The sequence below is a fragment of the Chiloscyllium punctatum genome, chromosome 13 (assembly GCF_047496795.1).
Source record: "Chiloscyllium punctatum isolate Juve2018m chromosome 13, sChiPun1.3, whole genome shotgun sequence".
Taxonomy (NCBI): Eukaryota; Metazoa; Chordata; class Chondrichthyes; order Orectolobiformes; family Hemiscylliidae; genus Chiloscyllium; species Chiloscyllium punctatum.
Genome location: NC_092751.1, coordinates 67651083 through 67673906, shown reverse-complemented (window position 1 = coordinate 67673906; position 22824 = coordinate 67651083). Strand labels below are relative to the sequence as shown.

General features: G+C 43.7%; 1 non-coding gene across 1 annotated transcript; it reads left to right on the top strand.

Annotated features, from left to right (window-relative positions):
* The first annotated feature begins 6084 nt into the window (after positions 1-6084).
* Positions 6085-6166, top strand: trnas-gcu (transfer RNA serine (anticodon GCU)). Its single transcript has one exon. It is a non-coding gene; the product is annotated as a tRNA-Ser (tRNA).
* The last annotated feature ends 16658 nt before the right edge of the window (positions 6167-22824 follow it).

Here is a 22824-nt window from a genome sequence, read left to right as displayed (position 1 = left end):
CAGTCACACTGTGATCACTGCAATCGAGGGATGTATTCCCTCTAAGGTCATTGATAATTCCAAGGATAAAGTTAGGACTGCAGATGCTGGAGATCAGAGTTGGTAGTGTGATGCTGGAAAAGCACAGCAGATCAGGTAGCATCCGAGGAGCAGGAGAATTCAGGTTTCAGGCTTAAGCCCTTCATCTGGAATAAAGCTTATGAGTCGGGGCTGAGAGATAAATGGAAATGGTGTGTGGTTAAGGGGAAATAGCTGGAAAGCAAGAGATTGATGAATAGGAGGGGGACGAAAATAGGTCAGAAATAGCAGTGATGGAATGGGTCGAGAGCACGGTGCCGAGTTGAAGGCTTGTGCTTGGGGGAGGGGAAATGATCTAACTGTTCAAATTCACATTTATCCCGTTTGGTGTTAGGGTCCCAAGCCGGAATGTGTGGCGTCCCTCCTCCAGGCGTTGGATGGCAATGGTTTGGCAGTGGAGGAGGTTCAAGACCTGTATGTCTTTGTTGGGGTAGGTGGGGGAGTTGAAGTGTTCAGCCATGGGACGGTGAAGTTGTTGGGTGCTGGTGTCCCAGAGATGTTCTCTTTCATGATCTGCAAGAAGGTTTCCTGTCTCCCTGATGTAGAGGAGACCACACTGGGCGCAACGGATTCAGTAGATGACATTGGTAGCTGAACAGGTGAATTTCTAATGGATGTGGAATGATCCCTTCGGGCCATGGCTGAGATGAGGGGAGTGGTGTGGGAGCTCGTTTCACCCTTCCTTTGGTGGCAGTGAAAGGTGCCAGGAGAGGGTTGTGGGCTGGTGGGGGGATGTGTGGACCTAAGAAGGGGTCATGGAGGTAATGGTCTTTACGGAATGTTGGCAGAGCTGGGTAGTGAAATATATCTCTGGTGGTTATGTCTGTTTGGAAGTGGCATCAGTGGCAAAATATGATGCGATTATTCGGAGTTTGATGGGGTGTAAGGGGAGCAGTCGGTGGTTCTGTCCTTCTTGCGTTGAGAGGCGTGGCTTCAAGGGTGGTGGTGTGTGAAATGGATGTGATGAACTCGAGGGCGCTGTCAACCACGTGGAAAGGCAATTTGTGATCGTGGAAGAAGGAGACCAACTGGGTCTTTCTGAGGTGTAATTTTTCATCCTGGGGACAGATGTGCTGGAGTTGGAGGAATTGGGAATTAGGAATGGCGTTCTTACTCGAGATAGGGTTGGAGGAGATGTAGTCTTGATACATGTGGGAGTCGGAGGGCTTGCAGTATATGTATGTAATTAGTCAGTCGCCAGAGTCGGTGATGGAGAGGTCCAGGAAGGTGAGGGAAGTTGCCAAGATGATCCGGATAAATTTGAGTTCGGAGTGGAAGGTGTTGGTAAAGTTGGTGAGCAATTCAACCACCTCGTTGGAGCACCAAGTGGCCCCAAACATTCATCAACGTAGCGGAGGGACAGGTTGAGGATGGTGCCTGTGCAATTGCGTAAGATGGACATTTCCGCGTATCTGAAAAAAGGACAGGCACACCTAGGTCCTATGCGGGTGCCAATGGCTACCGGTTTTGATGGAGGAAGTAGGGGAATTGGAACGATAAGTTGTTGATTGTGACGACTCGTTCAGCCAGGTGGATGAGGTTGCTCGTGGAAAGATACTGGTTGGGATGGTGTGAGATGAAGATATGGAAGGCTTGTCGACTTCTGTCATGGTAGATGGATTTGTACAGGGACTGGATGTCCATGGTGAAGATGACGCGTTGCGGGCCGGGAAAACGAAATTCTTGGAGGAGGTGAAGTGCATAGGGGTGTCACGAATGTAAGTGGGCATTTCCTGAACTGGGGAGAGAGGATTGTGTCGAGGTAGAAAGAGATTATTCGGATGGGACAGGCTCAGGATGAGACAATAGGTCGACTGGGGCAGTCAGGTTTGTGAATCTTAGGAAGGAGGTAGAATCGGGGAGTGCGTGGTTCTCGGACAATGAGGTTGAAGGTTTTGGATGGGAGATGCCCAGAGGTGATGAGATTGTGGATGATCTGGGAGATGATGGTTTGGTGAGGGGAGGAGAGTTTGTGATCGTGGTGTGTCGGAGAAGGTGCCTGCGAGTTGGCACCTGGCTTCAGCTTTGTTCCTCTGCCCGACTCACAAGCCTGATTCCTGATGAAAGGCTTATGCCTAAATCGTCCATTCTCCTGCTCCTTGGATGTTGCCTGACCTGCTGTGCTTTTCCAGTACAACACTCTCCACTCATTCATTATTACTCTCTCATTTCACACTACCAGGTTCATGCTGTCTGTTTGATTCTAATGAGCACTCTTTTCATGAACTGCGACAAAATCTGCCAATCTGGAACAAAAACAGAAATTGCAGTAAAATCACAGGTGAGGTGGCAGCATCTGTGCAGATGAATCACAGTTATTGTTTCACATCCATTGGGTCCGTCTCACCACAGATGCTGCCAGACGTCATACAATGTTCCAGCAATGTCTGTTTTTGTCTGATTTTCAACATCAGCAATTTTTTTCATTTTTGTTTTCTTATTTTCTGCAAATATGATTTGGCTAAATATTACGTTAAATGTTTTAAATATGACTGTGATGGTCCGGCCAGATTCCACCAGCCGGCTCCTTTTATTTGGTTCACGTGACCAATGCCTTTCCACTTGGTCACCGCGCCCTACAGCTGCACTGCATATAAATTGACAAAATTGTGGCATTCTCTCGGATTGTTAATCAGGAGCGAGATTGATGGAAATGATTGAAAACTTCACATAAACTGATAAAATAAGGGATATAAAACGGGAAACTGAAAGTGAAAGAGAGAACAGCGAATGATAATTTCTTGACAAAACTGAAATATAATTGCTCAAGATTCAGAAAGTGCTTTCATCCGCAAACATACCATAATATGAAATGTAATTTTTGGGACAACCAATGCAAGCAGATAGCAAAATCTTAGTTTTAAAGTCTTGCTGCAACTGGTTTGGTTTGAATTAATGCAGACATGGGATTCAGCGCTGTAATGGTCTCCTAAAATGGAAAAGGAAATCCTTGCCTTCGAGGATACGTGGGGAATGTTCACTGATTCATCCCAGTATTGGCAGGACTGTCCTCTGGAAGCGAATGAGTAAAATATTTCACTGTTCCAGGGAGTTTCGAATGAGTGGTGAAGGGAATGTCTCCATTCACAAATTAACCATTCAGTAGAATTCAATACAGGGACCCATGAAATGATGAACAAATTGAACAAGAACACGGACATTCGATACACAATAGCTACGACCATTACTCTGTGAAAACTGTTGATTTCAGATCCACGGTGGCCTTTGGTGATGGCATTTACTGTCCAGAACCAGTCTGCACAGGAATGACGGGAGACACACTATGAAGTATTTGAACATCAGTCACCTTTAGAAATAGCTGAGACTGACTCAGGACACGGGGATTTAGAGATGTTGGCCTTACAAACCTTTCAGACATTCCGTGGAAGAATAAAGGAAGTGATAGAAAATTTTCGTCTCCATGGAGACGATGTTCGTGAACTGGACAGGTAGTAATTTACCTTATTAGAGATTATAAATAGAGGCGTCATTTTTAAAAAGCAAAGAGTTCACAGTGTAACTGTAAAATCTTATTGTCACACTCAGTGGGAACATTGTGTGTAATCCTTGTCCTCATTCTCCACCAAAAACATGTCAAGAAGTTAGAAAGTGCACAGACGCTGTTTCCTGGATAGCAAGATATCCGAAAGCCAAGTGACGTTGTTTACTGAGACATGAAAATATCAGAAAACATACAAACGGGATTATAGAAAGAATGAAGGAGTTTATTCACGAGGTTTGGAAATGCTGGAGCAGAAACGCGCAAGTTTGATGTAAACAAATGAGATTTTCACATAACGCGAGGTTTGAATGAGTAAATCGGGAAAAGTCCCTCTTTCGAGTGAATCAATAACTTTCATTAGAGTTCGAAAACCATTAGTGAATGAATAAGAAAAGTTTGGATGAGAGTTTCTTCCCCTCAATAGAGTTATTTAAATCGTGAACGACTTTCCAGAAATAAAACGTAGAAGCTGACTTCAGAGTGTTTTAAAAGATACACGAACAAACGTACAAGGAGAGAATTTATCATTGAGTGAATGTCAGTGTGGTTGCGTAACGATTTCGAATTTTTTGACTTCAGGTACAAGACATTTCATGAACACGTACTTTCATGAATAAGACTGAGTATAACAAGTTCTTGGATTGGAAAGGTGTGGCGTATTATTCGAGGTGAAACTCTATAAATGGAGCTGATGTCGTAAAATAACTGCAGACAGAAATTATATCCTAATGAGTAGGAATTGAATCGTCACTTGGAGACGCAACACCTACTTTAAAGATTTGACCACATTCACATGATGTTATGTACATTTCGTACATTCTTACCTCCACCCAAGACATCCACCAAGAAGACTTTGTCGTTTTGTGTTGTTAACCCTCTGTACTTCTCTGCAGCACGCCATTTAAGATAAAATATGCTCAGACAAAAATTCAGTTCAATACAATATTCAAACGGTCCTATGTGAATTCTGTTTTTATTATTGCAATAACGTTTGTGAGTTTGCAACAAACTCTGTAACATGAAACCAGTTCAACATCTATATTCCCGGAATTTAACGCAGTGCACGTGGGAAACGTTATCCATCTGTTGAAAACACGCCTTCGGCTCTCTCTCCGCATATGTCTCTTCACGTTTTAGATACTTGCAGTATGTTTGTTGATCAAGGAGTCATTATCCAGAAAAGGTCGTTTCTCAATCCACAAACACGGGTATTTTCCCATAAACTTGGCTTTGCTCAATATCACCTTCTGTCTCTATCCCTCAACCCGACGATAAATTGAAGTTGCTCCATTTGAGGCTCAAAATTAAAACTTCGGTACAGCACACCCCACTATACTGGAACAGAGATACCGTGCACTGGTCACCATCAGCACAGGAACAACACATTAATGTTTACCTCCACATTCCTGGTTTTTCCTTAACGTTTGGGAAACCGACTTTCTCGAATTCCATGGCTAGTAACGGGGGTTATATGCTCATCTTCTCCAAAGGTTCTGTCCCCACGTGAGGAAAGTGGTGAGGTACTCATTGTAAAGATGGGTAGATTGATGAAATGTACAATGTCATCTTTTGCCTTCACTAACCCATGAGTTTTTTATTTTGTTTTGCATCTGTAGAAATCTCAAAATCTTCATCTTTAACAGACTCAATGACAGGTCTCCATTGTGTCTCTGGCATCAACTTTCTTCCACCTCAGTCCGCTGTTTGGGAAGTGTTCCTGTTGTGGGAAATGCACTTCCCCGTGTGTCACCTGCTGCTCCCAGCATGCGCTCTGGAACTGCACTCATTTTCCTTCTGACACTTGCTCACTGTGTTGCTGTGATCATACAGTGACTTGGTGTCGCACGGCCCTGGAAAATGATACAGATCAAGGTTTTTGCATTGTTGAGTTCATTTGTCAGTTTAGCCTTATTTTGGATTTTGAAATTGTCTGTTCTGTACACAAGTGCATGTCAAAAACATCTGAGCGGAAGTTAGGTCTTCTGAATAATGACATTTAGCACTATGCACTCTCCTCCAGTCTGGAAAACAATTCCTCAAAGGCAATTTAATAGACAATAGACAGCAGGTTCAGGAGGAGACCATTCTGCCCTTCGAGCCAGCACCCCCACCATTCATTATGATCATGGCTGAACATCCTCAATCTGTATCCTGTTCCTGCCTTATCCCCATAACCCTTGATTCCACTATCCTTAAGAGCTCTATCTAACTCTTTATTGAAAGAACACCTCCTGCTGTCTCGGGTTCTTCATTCCGTTGACTTCAAATCTTCACAGAATTCAACAGACCTTGTTACATAGTCATTTCCTCATTATTGTTCAGATCCCTGTGTGCACAGTGTGACAGTGGGAGTGCACTTGCCCCACAACCCAGGGGTCAGACCATAGTCTTGGAACCGTACTGTGTTATTTCTCATTTCACCAACACCAGGGAGAAATATCTGCTGCTCTGCATAATTTACGCAATTCAATTATTCATAAGGTCATAACCTCCCTCGCGTCTATGACGAGGTGGCCGAGCGGTTAAGGTGATGGACTGCTAATCCATTGTGCGCTCCACGCGTGGGTTCGAATCCCACTCTCGTCGCTGTCATTAACAGCTTTTCATGGTGCGGTTTTCAGATGATCGCAGCTGTTTCATTGAAGTGGAATTCCAAAGGTCAGTTTATATGCATTGACGCTCTTACAAAATCTCAAGGAATTGTTTGTGCCTTTCGACGAAACTATATTGAAATGTAGTTTCCTTTGGGATAATGAAAAGAAACGCGGTTTTCTTTTTCAAGTCAAGCTGCTGTGAACGTTTTTTCGTATGAAAGACATCCAGGAAAATCAAATAACGAGAGCTGCGAAGTGCATGTTCATGCAAAGGGAATCTTAATGAATATTTTGTCAGATGAAATCTGGAGGACGTTGAGTAGAAGTAATTCATCCTGGTGAGAAGAGCACAGCGAAACAGCACAAAATAATGGAGATATTTCAAAGGGGCAGGGCGTGGGTTTAGGGGCACTGAGAACTGGCTGTAAATGCACAGTGGAGAATTGCCGCTGTGGGTGCCATGCATGGGCACGGAGAGACTTACACATTGGTCTCGCCCTCGCCCCTTGCTCTCGCCATTGATGAATGCTGGACATAAGGCACAGATAAACACAAGATGTGGGAAGCAAGCTCCCTCTCGTTATGCACACACTGGATGCATCACATTGAACTATGAACAACTGGAGAAATCAGCATGTTACCTATAGAGAGTGAAACTAAACTGTGGATCAATAACTGCAGATTCATGCAACATAAACATGAAAAATGATTTAAAATGTAGGGTGTAGGTTTGCTCGCTGAGCTGTAACTTTGATATCCAGACGTTTCATTACTTGGCTAGGTAACATTATCATCAGTGGCGACCTCCAATTGAAGCGAAGCTGTTGTCTCCTGCTTTCTATTTATATCTTTCTCCTCGATGGGGTTCCTGGGGTTTGTGGTGATGTCATTTCCTGTTCGTTTTCTGAGGGGTTGGTAGATGGCATCTAGATCTAAGTGTTTTTTTATGGCATTGTGGTTGAAGTGCCAGGCCTCTAGGAATTCTCTGGCATGTCTTTGCTTAGCCTGTTCCAGGTTAGATGTGTTGTCCCAGTCGAAATAGTGGTATTTTTAACCCGTATGTAGGGCTACGAAGGAGAGAAGGTCGTGTCTTTTTGTAGCTAGCTGGTGTTCATATATCCTGGTGGCTAACTTTATTCCTGTTGGTCTTACGTACTGTTGGTGGCAGTCCTTGCATGGAACTTTTTAGATGACGTTGGTTTTGTCCATGGGTTGAACTGTGTCTTCTAAGTTTGTTAGCTTTTGTTTGAGAGTGTTGGTGGGTTTGTGTACTACTAGGATTCCGAGGGGTCTGAGTAGTCTGGCTGTCATTTCTGAAACTTCTTTGATGTATGGTCAGGTGGTTAGTGTTTCTGGCTGTGTTTGGTCTGCTTGTCGTGGTTTGTTCTTGAGGAATCTGCGTACTGTATTTTTTGAGTATCTATTCTTCTCGAATACGTTGTTTCGGTGGTTCTCCTCTGTTTTCCGAAGTTCGTCTGTGCTGCAGTGTGTGGTGGCTCAATGGAAGAGTGTTCTGATGCAGCTTCGTTTGTGTGTGTTGGAATGGTTGCTGGTGTAGTTAAGTATTTGGTCAGTGTTTGTCGGTTTTCTGTATACGCAGGTTTGTAGTTCTCCGTTGTCCTTTCTTTCTACTGTGACGTGCAGGAATGCGAGTTTGTTGTCGGTTTCTTCCTCCTTCGTGAACGTTATGCCTGTGAGCGTGTTGTTGATGATGTTAAATGCCTTTACTATATTTTTTTGTTTTGTGATGACAAAGGTGTCATCTATGTAGCGGACCAAGATTTTTGGTTTGATTGTTGGTAGGGCTGTTTGTTCTCGTATTTGCATTACCGCTTCTGCGATGAATCCTGATAGCGGAGATCTCATGGGTGTGCCATTGGTTTGTTTGTAGATATGTTGTTGAAAGTGAAGTGGGTGGTGAGGCACAGGTTCACTTGCTTCATGATGTTTTCGTTGGTAATGTGATTGATGGTTGTTGGTGCGTCTGTGATGGTCTCTTCTAAAAGTGTGGTAAGTGTTTCCTTTGCCAGGTCGATGTTCATGAAGGTGAACAGTGCTGTTATGTCGAATTAGATCATTGCTTCTTCTTCCTCTATTTTGGTGTTTTTGATGATTTTTCGGAATTCCTGGGTGGAGTGGATGGAGTGCTGTGACTGTTCTATGAGGCATTTCAGTCTTGCGTGTAGTTCTTTGGCCCGTCTGTAAGTTGGTGTTCCGGGTAATGAGACTATGGGTCTGAGGGGGGCTTCTGGTTTATGGATTTCTGGTAGTCCGTTTCGACGTGGGCAACACCTTGATCCTGGGACAGTCTAAGCAAAGACATGCCAGAGAATTCCCAAAGGACTGGCACTCCAACCAGAACGCCATAAACAAACACATAGATCTACATGCCATCTATCAACCCCGCAGAAAACGAACAGGAAATGACATCACCACAAACCGCAGGAACCCCATCCAGGAGAAAGATATAAATTGAAAGCAAGAGACAACAGCTTCGCTTCACATGGAGGTCGCCACTGATGGTGTTACCTCGCCAGGTAATGAAACATCTGGATATCAAACCTGCAGCTCAGCGAGCAAACCTACACCTTAAACCTCAACCTGAGTTACAAACCTTCACAAACCTTGCGATTTAAAGTGTCTTTATACGCATCTCATTATTAGACTTTTCGTAATAATACCCGTCTGGTTGAAAGAAGAAGACACCACATTTCAAGATGGATGACAACGTTACCAATGTTGTTTTGAAATTGACATCTATTTGATCATTTTACGCAGTGAACAAGTTCATTTTAAATAATGCAAACCACATTCTCTCACCTGGAATAAAAGTGTGATGTGAATACAAACATTGTCCTTGCTAACTCGCAGTTACTCAACATGAAAAATAGGATGTAACTTTTATGAAGCATACATCAATTAGCACCATTATCTTCCTTCGGATTGACTGCAGTATGCACAAGCGAAATAAGGTTTAAGAAAGAATGACTTTTGGAAATAATGATTCGGTGATGACTAAAAATAATATTAGGTTCTCATGATGTGGATATTCCACCAATGGGTCCAGTGGTGGGGATGTTCAGTGGGCAGTATTTCTATGATGGTATAGAAGTATGTGAGCTGCTAGGAATGGGAGCTCCCACTTCATTTAGAGCAGCGTCTTTTGACGTGGACCAGAGAGCATTGTGACATCAGTCTGGGAGTTCCAACCACACCTGGAGCAGCTTCCATTGGCTTGGAGCAGCAGGGAGCATTGAGGCATCAGGCTGGGAGTTCCAAACACAACTGGAGCAGCTTCTGTTGACGTGGAGCAGCAGGGAGCATTGGAACATCCGAATGCAAGATCTAATCTCATTTGGAGCAGCTTCAGGTGACATGGAGCAAGGAGCTTTGCGAGATCCGTCTGGGAGTTCCACTCTCACCTGGAGCAGCTTTTAATGACATGTAGCAGCAGGGAGCATTGGGATATCAGAGTGATTGATCCAGCCTCAACTGGACTGCTTCCCTTGACATGGAGGAGGGAACACTGGGACATCAGACTGGGAGCTCCAACGTCACAAGTACCAGCTTTTCGTGGCATGTAACAGCTGGGAGCATTGGGACATCAGAGTGGTAGGTCTAACCTGAACTGCAACTTCTTCTACTGACATGGAGCAGGGAGCATTGGGACATCAGACTGGGAGCTCCAACTTCAAGTAGTGCAGCTTCTATTGACATGGAGCAGCAAGGAGCATTGGAACATCAGGTTGGGAGCTCCAACATCACCTGTAGAAGCTTGTATTTACATGGAAGAGGGGGGAGGATTGGGACATTAGGCAGGGGGAAAGGATATTCAACTATTTTAATCGAAAGAAAAATATTTTTCAACATCTTAGATGTTAATTGATATATGAAGAATCTTTCCCGGGAAAATAATTAATTCTTTAGATAGTAAAGACAAGTCCTGAAAATATTCAACTCAGGAAAACGCATTGGTACAGAGAGAAATGGGAGATGCTTCATGTCTTTGTCTTTTCTTTTCTGGCCGACTCTGCACTAGATTACGTCATCGGAAGGAAGTTTTCACTCATTTCCTGCAAATTCGGACAGGTCATTACCGTTATCTAAAGATGAAAATTAATGGGAATATGCGATGTTATGATTAGGCTGGAGTTTCCTCAAATTATGGTGAAAACGCAGCAAAGTCAGTTGCAACTTCCAAGATCAGCAGTGACCTCATTGATTGGCTGATCACATTGTGAATGCTCGATGTTTTGAGGACAAATTGAAGTGAATCAATGATGGTGATTATCTTGGTTCTTTGTTCACCTTGTGACTGTTACTGTTATTGCTCATGTCCTTGTTAACACCACAGCTCCGCCGCGTGTAAAATTTCAGCTGTGCATCTGGCCATTGGTGCAACCATTTGTATAGCTGGCTACGGATCAGGCGGTTGTAAGTTCGACTTTTGCATTGCGCAAGCGCATTGTGGAGATACATCACAAATCCAACCTAATCACTTTTGTTATGCTGAGGTGGATAATATATGAAATTTTCATCTCCACGAACGAAAGTTCTTGCACTTTCTTTGATCATTTAAACATTACCAAGAGTTATCAGAGCAAAAATCACACAGCACCAGATTGTATCGAACAGAGTTATTTGGAAGCACCAGTGTTCCATGCACTGTTTCTTCATCAGGTGTTTGTCAACTGTTGGAATCTAAAATGGCTTTGTGTGATTATTAAATGTATCCACCCCAGTCCAACACCAACACCTCCACGTCATGGGTACCGTCGACACCACGAACGGTCGGTTAAAGTCCAGATGATCTTCCAAAAGATCGCGTATATTGACACACACACGAAGTTTCTGCAGAAAAACACCCACCTGATGAAGGAGCGGCTCTCCTAAAGCTAGTGCTTCCAAATAAACCTGCTGGACTCTGCCCTGATATTGTGTAATTTTTAACTTTGTCTACTCAACTCAAACACTGGCTCTTCCATATCATAGACAACATCAGTCATGTCCCACCGTTGTCAGAGAAGGCAACCTTGGAATAGCCCAATACATTGCTCATAGGGACGTTTCGTTTTCAGAAACCAACACACTTAATCGCTGCAGCTCCGATGGATGAAAAGCACAGAAAAGTAATATCTGAGACTCAGTTTTGACAATATTTTGAAATTCTTTGGAAAGTGGAATCAGAGGAGAATGAAGGATTAACTATCTGACTGTGCAGAGAGAGGGAAGGCACTTTTCCCTTCTTTGATTAGCTGGTGTATTGACTGATCTAAGGCATGAAACAGGTTCCTGGAAGAGCTGCGCTCTCTGCATCAGGAACAAGAAGTCCTGATTTCCTGAATGGTAATGAAACCCAGGCCACTCAGTTAAAGCGCTGAATACTAACCACTAGATCACCAGGGATGAGGGCAGAAGCCGTTGCACCGTTTCTTCATACCACAGTTTTTGGAATTATGTCACTGCAGATATGTTGCCCCTCAAAAATGATTGAATTATGGAGTGTTTACAGCACAGAACCGGGTCCCTTCATCTTGTTTCCCAGCACTTGGTCTGTAACCTTGTAAGATCTGACGTTTCACCTGTATGCTAATTTCTCTGAAACGTTTTAATCTCGTAAAACACAATAAGTGGGATTAAAGTTTGAGATGGGAACTGAACCCAATTTTTACCCATAGACTGAAGCATGCAGACACATTTCCCCAAGTGTGACACAGGCCTCGGGAGAAAACAAGCAGAAAGTAAGATTTCACCGACTTGTCTGATGTTGTCCCATTTCAGAGTTCAACACCAATGTCTGGTTACAGCAAAGAAAGGAAGCATTCAGCCCCTCCCATCCCAGTGTTCCATTACTCTGTAGTTTATACTAAATCACCTTGTTCTTGCTGCCAAACTTGATCACTGCTCACGCCCGCGATTTCCTGTCCTGCCAAACGGTTTGCCTCAAGTTCTTGGAATGAAAAACAGGAATGGCCTATTTCAAGCAATTTTCTAGTTTACAAGGACAGTGTTATCACCACTGAGCAAGCACATTGCCAGCTCAGAGAGAAGGTCTCATCCTTTAGAAACTGAAATGCAAATATGATTGGATAGCCTCAGTATTGTATACCAACCAACAAGACCGGAATAGGGCCGAGGAGATCACACACAGAAGGATGGGAGAATAGAATGACGTATTTCTTGGTGTCCAGGGTGATTTTAACAGAAATCTTCCCTGGTAGTATAGTGATGAGGATTCAGTGATTTCACTGTCATGGCTTGTTAAATGTTAATGTTTACAGTAATCAATATGAAATACTGCCTGATATTTCGAAGCAGAATGATGTGCAGCAGACAGAATCGTTTCACTGCAAGAACTAATAAGAGAGCTCAGAAGAGCCAGGAGGAGACATGAGAGCCAGGAGGAGACATTAGAAGTTGTTGGCGGATAGGATCAGGGTTAACCCTAAGGCTTTCCATCGGTATGTCAGGAATAAAAGAATGACGAGAGTTAAATTTGGGCCAATCAAGAATAATAGTGGGAAGTTGGGTGTGGAGTCAGAGGAGACATGGGAAACACTAAATAAATATTTTTCGACAGGGTTCACTATATAAAATGAAAATGTTGGCGAGGAAGATACAGAGATACTTGCATCTCGACTCGAAGAGATTGAGGTTCACAAGGAAGAGGTATTAGAAATACTGTGGAGTGTGAAAATAGACAAGTCCTCTGGGCCAGATGGGATCTATCCTAGAATCCTCTGGGAAGCAAATGAAGAGATTGCCGAGCCTGTGCCATTGATCTAGAAACCATCATTACCTCAGGAATAGTGCCTGAGAACTGGAGGATTGCAAATGTGGTTCCCTTGTTCAAGAAGGTTACTAGAGACAACCCTGGTAATTACAGACCAGTGAGTCTCACTTCAGTTGTTGGTAAAGCGTTGGAAAAGATTGTAAGAGATAGGATTTATAATAATCTAGAAAAGAATAATCTGGTCAGGGACAGTCAGCATGGTTTTGTAAAGAGTAGATCGTGCTGAACGAATCTTATGAGTTTTTTGACAAAGTGACCAAACAGGTAGATGAGAGTAAGCAGGTTGATGTTGTGTATATGGATTTCAGCAAGGTGTTCGATAAGGTTCCCACAGTAGGCGATTATACAAAATGTGGAGGAACGGGATTGTGGGAGACATAGCAGTTTGAATCAGTAATTGGCTCGCTCAAAGAAAACAGAGTGTTGCAGTTGATGCAACATGTTCATCTTGGTGTCCAGTTACTAGCGGCATTCCGCAAGGGTCGATGTTGGGTCCAGGGCTATTCGTTATTTTTATAAATGACCTGGAGGAGGGCTTAGAAGGGTGGGTTAGTAAATTTGCGGGCAGCACTATGGTCGGTGGAGTTGTGGATAGTGACGAAGGATGTAGTAGGTTGCAGAGAGACATAGATTGGATGCAGAGCTGGGCTGAGAGGTGGCAAATTGAGTTTAATGTGGACAAGTTGAGGTGATACACTTTGGACGGAGTAATCAGAATGCAAATTACTGGGCTAATGGTAAGATTCTTGGGAGTGCAGATGAGCAGAGAGATCTCGGTATCCATGTACACAGACCCCTGAAAGTTGCCACCCAGATTGACAGGTTTGTTAAGAAGGAAAACAGTGTTTTGGCCTTTATTAATAGAGGGATTGAGTTCTGGAATCAGACGGTTATGCGACAGCTGTACAAAGATCTGGTACGGCCACATTTGAAGTACTGTCAACAGTTCTGGTCCTGCATTATAAGAACGATGTTGACGCTTTGGAAAGAGTGCAGAGGGGATTTTTTAGCATGTTGCCTGGTATGGAAGGAATGTATTATGAGGGAAGACTGAGGGCCTTGAGGCTGTCCTCGTTGGAGAGAAGACTGAGAGGTGACTTAATAGAGACATACAAGATAATCAGAGGTTTAGATAGGGTGGACAGGGAGAGTCTTTTTCCAAGTATGGGGATGGCAAACACGAGGGTCACAACTTTAAAGTGAGGGGAGAAAGGTATAAGACAGATGTCAGAGGTAGTTTCTTTACTCAGAGAGTAGTTAGGGCATGGAATGCTTTGCCTGTAACGGTGGTAGATTCGCCAAGATTAAGTGCATTAAAGTCGTCATTGGAGAGGCATATGGACGTATATGGAATAGTGTAGATGGGATGGGCTTCAGATTAGTATGACAGGGCTCTGCAACATCGAGGGCCGAAGGGCCTGTACTGCGCTGTCATGTTCTATGTTCTATATGCTACAGATCCACATCAGCAATGTCATCGGCAATTGCCTGACATTCAATCAGTTTAAAACAAGAACGGAGGGGGCGTCAGGAAAACGGAAGGGGAATAGTGGTTTGTGAGAGTTAACTACATGCCTCGTGGAGCCAGGTTCAATGTAGATAATGAATATCGGGTTTCCTGTTTACCTTGGTATACTGATCACTACGGATCAATGACCTAATATTGTCTGCCCTTTGTGTGTTGTTCTTTGTACATTGCACCTCGGCTCAGTGCTCCGGGGGACCACGCTATTTTACATTTGGCACATTTTACTCAGATCGGTTTTGCAGCTTCATATTAAGGCCAACAATTTTAGGAACACATAGTCACCATTCAGACCACCAAGTCTGTTCCACTATTGAATGGTTTCATATCTGATCTGATAACCTTGAACTGCACTTTCTTGCCTTTCGCCATAATGCTTGATGTCTTTGCTGTTTGAAGATCTGCCGATCTCAGCCTCATTACACGTAATGACACTTCCTCAACAGCCTTGTGCTACAAGAAAGTCCACTGATACAGAACTATCTGAAAGAAAAAATGCTTCTTCGTCTCTATTTTAATTGTGAGATCCGCATTCTTATACAAAGTTAAAAATCGCACAACACCAGGTCATAGTCCAACAGGTTTAATAGAAGCAATGGCTTTTGGAGAGCTGCTCCTTCATCAGGTGGCTTTGGAGTACACAGCGTTAAGGTACAGAATTTATAGCGAAAGGTTACAGTGTAATGTCACTAAAATTATACATTGGAAAAATACCTTGATTGCTTGTTAAGTCTCCCATCTGTTAGAATGACTATGTAAGGTTCACATCTTCTTATGTAAATCGAAAAACTTTCTTTTGACAGTTACATTCTCAGGTGGACTTTACCAGTTAGTGTCAGCACAGATAATATGTTGAAGGTGCTAGTCCCTGTGTGCTGCGTCCATGCCATAATGTTTAGACTGACGCTCATCTAAAAAAACAACATGCTGCAGGCAAGGATGCCTTAAGACATGGTACATTGGTGAAGCTGAGCAGAGGCGACAACAATGGAACGGGCGCTGCACAGCAATCAACAGACAGGTGTACCCCTTCCCAGTTGGAGAGCACTTCAGTGATCCAGGATATTCGACCTTGGATCTTTGGGTGACAATCTTCCAAGGCGGTGTTCAGAACAGGCAGCAGCTAAAAGTGCCCCCACAGAGACTGATAGCTAAATTCGGTACCCATGGTCATTGGGTTCATTTCACAGTACAGGTGATCCCATTGCCCTATCTACAAACAGAGACCCTCCTACACACGAGTGCGCACGCGCGTGTGCACGCACACACACACACACACACATACACACACACACACACACACACACACACACACACACACACACACACACACACACACACACACACCTCCGTCTGTGGGGTGAATTTGTACTTGCAGACTTACATTGTACTTTGCTCAAAAACTGCATGAATCCATGTAAGTCTCTGGTAACTCATTTTTATAAATTAGATTCATTCTAAACATTATGGAACAGACAGCAGCACATGGGGGCAGAACCAGTTGTTAAACTTCACCTGAGAATGAAACTTTAAAATAAAAAAGTTTTGCACTTTACATATGAAAGAAGTGAAGCTCACATGGTCATTCTAACAGATCGGAGACTTAGCAAACAATCAAGGTATTTTTCAATGTACAATTTCAGTTACGACACTATCCGAGTGAATCTCTCCTGCAACGTTCCCAGTGCGATCTCATCCCTGGACAATTCTAGCACTGAGCCGAATGAACATACTTCAATTCTGTAACAGCATCGGGGGTGGCTCTGCAGCACTTATTGCCTTCCTGTTTGGAGTCACGTGGACGCCAGACCAGATAAGGACGGTAGTTTCCTTCCCTCAAGGACGTCTGTGAAACACATGAGTTTTTCAGACAACGTATTCTTAATTCTAGGCATTTATTGCATTCACATACTATCATCATCGTGGTGTGGTGAGAATCCAACCCTTCTGCCCAGAATATTACCTGGCTCTGCTGTGTTAACAATCCAGCGATAATACCACGAGGCTATCGCAGAAAGCCCTCATGGGGGATCTTTTCCAATAGAGTCTCTTTTCCCCAATTATTCCTTATGCCCTTTTATTGAGCCTCACACTCCAATAATCTCTTGTCCATGTCAGTAAAAGCTGCTAAAAGAGAATTGATCTCACAGCCAAGGTATCCAAACGGATCGAATGATTTGAAGGTGCCAATGAAGAGATTGGGGCAACAGTGAGAGCAACGGCACAGACTGGATGGTATCAACGTGAAAGTGAATGTTAGATTGTGCAATGCCTCAGTCAAATGGGATGAGGGATGGAAAAGAGAGTTTGCGAGAGTGCGAGGGAGAGGCATCTTCGAGAACTTTTGGGTTTAAATCCTGATACATGAAACGCAGAAATATCAGAGCAAAATTCGATGGAAAACAGATCATCCCCTCGGAGAATATTGTCTTGTAAAAACGGTTAATTTCTGACTGTGTTACACCAAAAGTAAAACTTTGAGAGAACTGACCGCCATGCTGTGGATTCGAGCTGAGGTCGCTGCAATCACAATGCAGAATGCGAACTACTAAACGGTTACAGCATTCCACAGACTCCACTTATAAACTGCAACCAGTATGGTAGCAGAGGAAATGTCAGGAAGAATGTACAATATCAGGACTTAGCGACAGGCATGTGGGAACGCAGAATGAACCGAATCTTTAACTTTAGCGTCCCCAGACGGTGGAGATTACATGAATGAGAGTACAGGAGAATGGGATTAACGAAACTCTCCTACTCTTGGTAGAGTGCAGAAGATTGTTGAAACGTATGCTTCAATAGCATTATATTTGAATATCGGCTACTTCATCACTTTGCCCACACAAGGCAGGACCAATTGCTGCATGTAATCACACATCATTTCAGTTCCAGACCCGGAATCAGAGAAACTGTGTGAAGCATGCACGACGATCCAATTGGAAACTGGGATGGAATGACAGGAGAGAGGCGCATGTATTTCCGAGGTTGGGACAGCTCCTGGTCAAAAGCGGGGCAGAAAGGAATACTTGCCCCCATTTATAATATTATGACCATAAACAGTACATGTTGCTGAGACAGCCGATTGGCGCATCTAAAGTGTGTGGAGTTTAACTTTGGGGTGGCAAGGTTTGAAATTTCATTTTCGTATTTGGATCATTGGTTTTGACATTGGCGTCTGCTTTTGTTCGCATCAGCTCAGAATCAGCTTCTTGTTCCCAATAAATACTGCAACCTGGAGAAGGTGGTGTTGTGGTGATATAATAAACTAGGCATCCTTGGGGACTCACACACGGAACTGGTAATGTTAAAGTTCGACGAATAAAACCTGGAATGGAAGCCTGACCTCAGGAACAGAGAACTTGCCTTTAATTTCCTGCAATCCCATTCATGCATGTCACTTATACAGGGGATGCTAACATCTTTACCCAATCCTGCCTACTTGTGTCTCCAGGACCTGAACAAAATAGATGACCCTTAATCCGAGAAAGAAAACCGTGTGGGAAAGCAGGCCATTCAGCCCTTGCAGTCGACACTATCCCTCTGAAGTACATCCTATCAGACCCACACTCCATACCTATTCTATTCCGCTTCATTTCCCATGACTGATCCCAGTAACCTTCACACCTACAGACTGTGGGAGGAAACTCACACAAGCAAAGAGAGAATGTGCAAACTGCACACAGTCACACGAGACTGGGATCGAATCCATGTCTCTCGAGCAGCGAGGCAGCAGCGAATCAGGATGAACAACAAATGCAAACCTGACCAGCGACATCCACACCCTGTGGGTGTATCAGGAAGAATAAAAACACATTCACAACATGGACAACGGGACTTACGTCTGCGTTGACATGATTTCAACCAATCGTTCATCCTGGGTAGATACAAAGACACCGATATCACAGAGAAACCAGGGCAATGCGGGATTCAAATACCTGCTGAAGTGGAAACTCATCTACTCAGTCAAACTGGGGACAGAATATTCAACAGTCCCGTTTATGGGAAGGGCTCAATGAGCAGAAGAACCTCCAGATTTACCAGCAAGATTACATATCCCAGAAGGAGATCAATTAAACTGTCAACGCTGCTGTTAATCCCAACTAGCTGCCAGTTTCATAGCGTCAAAGTCATAGACTCACACAGCATGAAAACAGGCCTTTCACTCCTACAAGCTCATACTGAACATAATGCCAAACTAAACGAGTCGCCTCTGATGGCTCTTGTAACTGCTGAGGGTTAATAATGCCCTTGTGATATTATTACTGCATTGTTAATATGAATATTCAGATATAATTCTGTGGACACGGGTTCAAACCCTGGCATGGCAGATGCTGGAATTTTATTTAAATAAATACCTCGAGTCTAATAATGAGAATGAATCAGTAGATCTGATTCACTAATGCCTGATAGGGAATGAAACTGCCTTACCTATCTGGTCTGGCTGGTGTGTGATTCCAGATCCATAATATTGTGGTTGATTCTGAACTTCCCTCTGGGCAATAAATTATGTACTAGGCATGAATGAATAGCTTTTGTTAATCCCACTGATACTTTCCAATTCATTTATCGATCCAAATATCCTGTAAATATTGTAAATGTACTTTCATTCATCACTGCCTCAGGAAGTGAATTGCACACATAAACCATCCTCTGTTAACAAAAAGCCTCTCATGTCTTATTTTAAATCCCTCTTTTCACTTTAAACATTTGCCGTCTCGTCTTGAAGTGCCCCTCCTTGGAGAAAAGACAGTTACAGTTAACTCGAGCCGAACTCTCAATAATTTATAAATTTCTATCAGGTCGCCTTTCAAACTCCAGTGCTCGAGTGAAAATATTCTCAGTCTGTCCAGCCTTTCGTTATAACACAAACCTTCCCCACTCGCCATCCGCTGGTATACCTGTTCTAAACCTACTCCAGATGAATAATTTCCTTGCCATTACTGGGCGGCAAGAACTGGTCACAGTTTTCCAGAAGACGCATCACCCAATGTCCTATTCAACTTCAACATAACGTACCAACTCCGACGCTCAAAGGACAGAGCAACGAAGGCAAGATGACATTATTTTAACTGTTCTGTCTATATATGAAGCAAATTAAAATGAATTATGTACTTGCATTCCTGGCCTCCGTGTTCCACAACGCGATGCAATGCCGGTCATTAATTGTATAAGCACTACTAATATTTGATGTAGCAAAATGCAATACCTTCCATTTATCCAGATTGAACTTCATGTGACATTTTTCAGCCTAAAGACGCAATGGATTAAGATCCTTCTGGAACCTTAGATCACCTTCTTTACAGTCTCCAATTCTGCTGTCCTTTGCAAGCTTATGAACCATGGCTTCTGTGAGTTCTATTGTTTTCTCATACAGGTCAACGATTTTTACTTATTTGTCGTGGCCATCATTTAGCTGTTTGCAAATCAGGTAACAATTAGTTATGTCTTTAACCATGAGGAAGAAAGCCATAGACTGCAGGGAGATTGGAAACAATTGGCAAGAAAATGTGCTGAAAGGAATTCAATCCAGTGAAGTGGATGATAATGAATTTGAGGACTCACAATGAGAAAAGTGTGAATACTGAGTGGTTTAAAGTAATAAAAGAGAAATTAGAGTAGACATTCACGAATGCTTCAAGGTGATTGGACAAGTGATCAAGTGGTCTCGATGTTCTTGACCGCAGGTGAGAATATAAAAGCAGGGAAACGATGCTGGAACTTTAGCAACGGCCTATTCAAGATCAATGGACAGGGGAATCAGATGGACGGAATTGCGTACTGCAGGTGCTGGAAATCAGAATCAAGATTAGAGTGGTGCTGAAGAAGCACAGCAGGTCAGGCAGCATCCGAGTTTCAGAAAAAAATAACGTTTCGGGCAAACGCCCTTCATCAGGAATAAAGCTGGGAGCCTCGAGGGTGGAGCGATAAGCGGGAGGACTGGGTCTGGGAAGAATTTAGCTGAGAGTGCAAGAGGTGGATAGAGATGGGTTTAAAGGTGATAGGTCGGAGAAGAGGGTGGATCGGATAGGTGGAAAGGAAGATAGACAAGTGGGACAGGTCAGTAGGATGGTGCCAAGTTAGAAATTTGGAACTCGGATAAGGTGGCCGTGGGGAGATGAGAAAACTGGTGAAGACCACGTTGATGCCCTGGGATTGAGGGTCCCGAAGTGGAATATCTGGCGTCTGGTTGTGAGGGAATGGCGGTGGAGGAGACCCAGGAACTGCATGTTCTTGGGAGAGTCGGGGGACGTGGTAATTGATGTTTTTGGTCATGGGGCATTGGAGTTGAATTTTGCGGGTTCCCTGGAAATGTTCTCTGAAGTGCTCTCCGAGAATGTGTCTGTTGGCCCCAATGTAGAGGAAACCGCATGGCGAGCAACAGATGCAATAAATGACATGTGTGGAAGTGCACACGTCTATTTGATGGATGTGGAAGGCTCACTGGAGCTTTGGAAGGATGTGAGAGGGAAGATGTGGGTGCAGATTTTGCAATTCCTGTGGTGGCAGGGGAAGGTGCTGTGACGGGAGGGTGGGTTTTTGGAGGGCGTGGACTTGACTAGGTAGTCGTGGAGGAAAGAGTCTTTGTGAAAAGTGGATAGGGGTGGGGAGGGAAATATAAATTTCCCTGTCACTGCAGGAATTGCAAAACCTGCACCCACATCTACCTCCTCACCTCTGTCCAAGGGTCTAATGGAGGCTTCCATATCCATCAAAGTTTGTACTGCACTTCCACACATGCCATTTCTTGTATACGGTCCTCCCGATGCGGTCTCCTTTAAGTTGGAGAGAGGAGATGTGTTCTCACACAACACTTCAGACAATATCTCCAAGATACCCGCAAGAATCAACCCCAGTGCCCCATGGCTAAACATTTCAACTCCTCCTCCCACTCTGCCGAGAACATGAATGTCCTGGGCCTCCTGTATCGCCACTGCCTCACGACCCGATGCCTGGAGGAAGAAAGCCTCATCATCTGCCTCGGGACACTTCAACACCATGGTATCAATTTGGACTTCACCCGTTGCCTCATTTCCCCTCCCCCTACCTTACCCCAGTTCCCACCTTCCAGCTCAACTCCGTCAGCCTGACTTGTCCCACCTGTGCATCTTCATTCCCACCTATCCACTCCACCTACTTCTCTGACATTTCATGTTCACCCCCCACCCGCATCCACTTACAGCACTCTCAGCTACCTTGTCCCCAGCCCCACCCCCTTCCCATTTATCTCTCCATCCCATGTGCTCCCAGTCTCATTCCTGATGAAGGTTTTTGACTGAAACGTCCATTTTCCTGCTCCTCAAATGCTGCCGGACCTGCTGTGCTTCTCCAACACCACTCCAATCTTGAGGGGAGTCAGTTGATTGAGTGGATTTTGAGATATTTTCTATTGCTGACCACAGGCTGTGGGTGATAGCAGAACTTTAGCAACCAACAGGTCAGGGAACAGCTAAAGGACTGAGCACAAGTCTGGTCACGGCCTCAATCAACATTTTTCTTAAAATTGTAAGATAAAAGATGGAAGGCTGAAGTATGCAACTTTGCCCATCAAGGCCGTTTCACTAATGAGTTTCTCACTGATTCCTTTCCAAGTCAGGGTGCTATGGGCCTTGGAGGGGAACTTGAAAACGGTGGCGTTTTGTTGCATCTTCCAACCTTGTCCTTATAGTCAGTACAGCTGTTGAGCTTTGAAGGTTGTCAAAAATGCCCGAATGACTTACTCCAGTGCATCTTATAGTTGGTGAACTCTGCTGCAATTGTGCCTTAGCGGTGAAGGGAATGAATATTGCAGGTGTTGAAGAGGGTACATTCAAGTGACTGCATTGTCGTGGACGGTGTCCAGTTCCTTAAGTGTTATTGAAGTTACCCCCATCTAGGCAAATGGAGAGAGTTATATTCCACGTCTCATTTGTGCCTTGCAAACGATGTAGGATTCACAGAACAATGAGTTGAGTTTATAATAAAAAAATGTCTCAAGAACATGTTATTGTTGTCAAAGTGTTTATGTAGCCAGTTTCTATAAGTTTTTTCCCCCGAAATAATAGCTCTGTGGACGATTATACGGGGTAATTTGTTTACAGTAAAGTTATTGAATGTCATTGAGATATGTTTAAATTCTCATTTCTCAGAGTGATCATTACTCTATTTCGTCCTTGTGTGGACCAATCTGATTCCAGTCACTGTCTGATTTCAAGATCCAATTGCCGTCTGTGCTTGAAATTTCAACCGTTTCTTCGCATAAATGTCTCCACCTGCCTTAATAACATGTAAGGACGCTGAAGGGGACAGCAGAGATTAATGAACATGTTGTCAACACTGGAGGAAATGGAGCTTC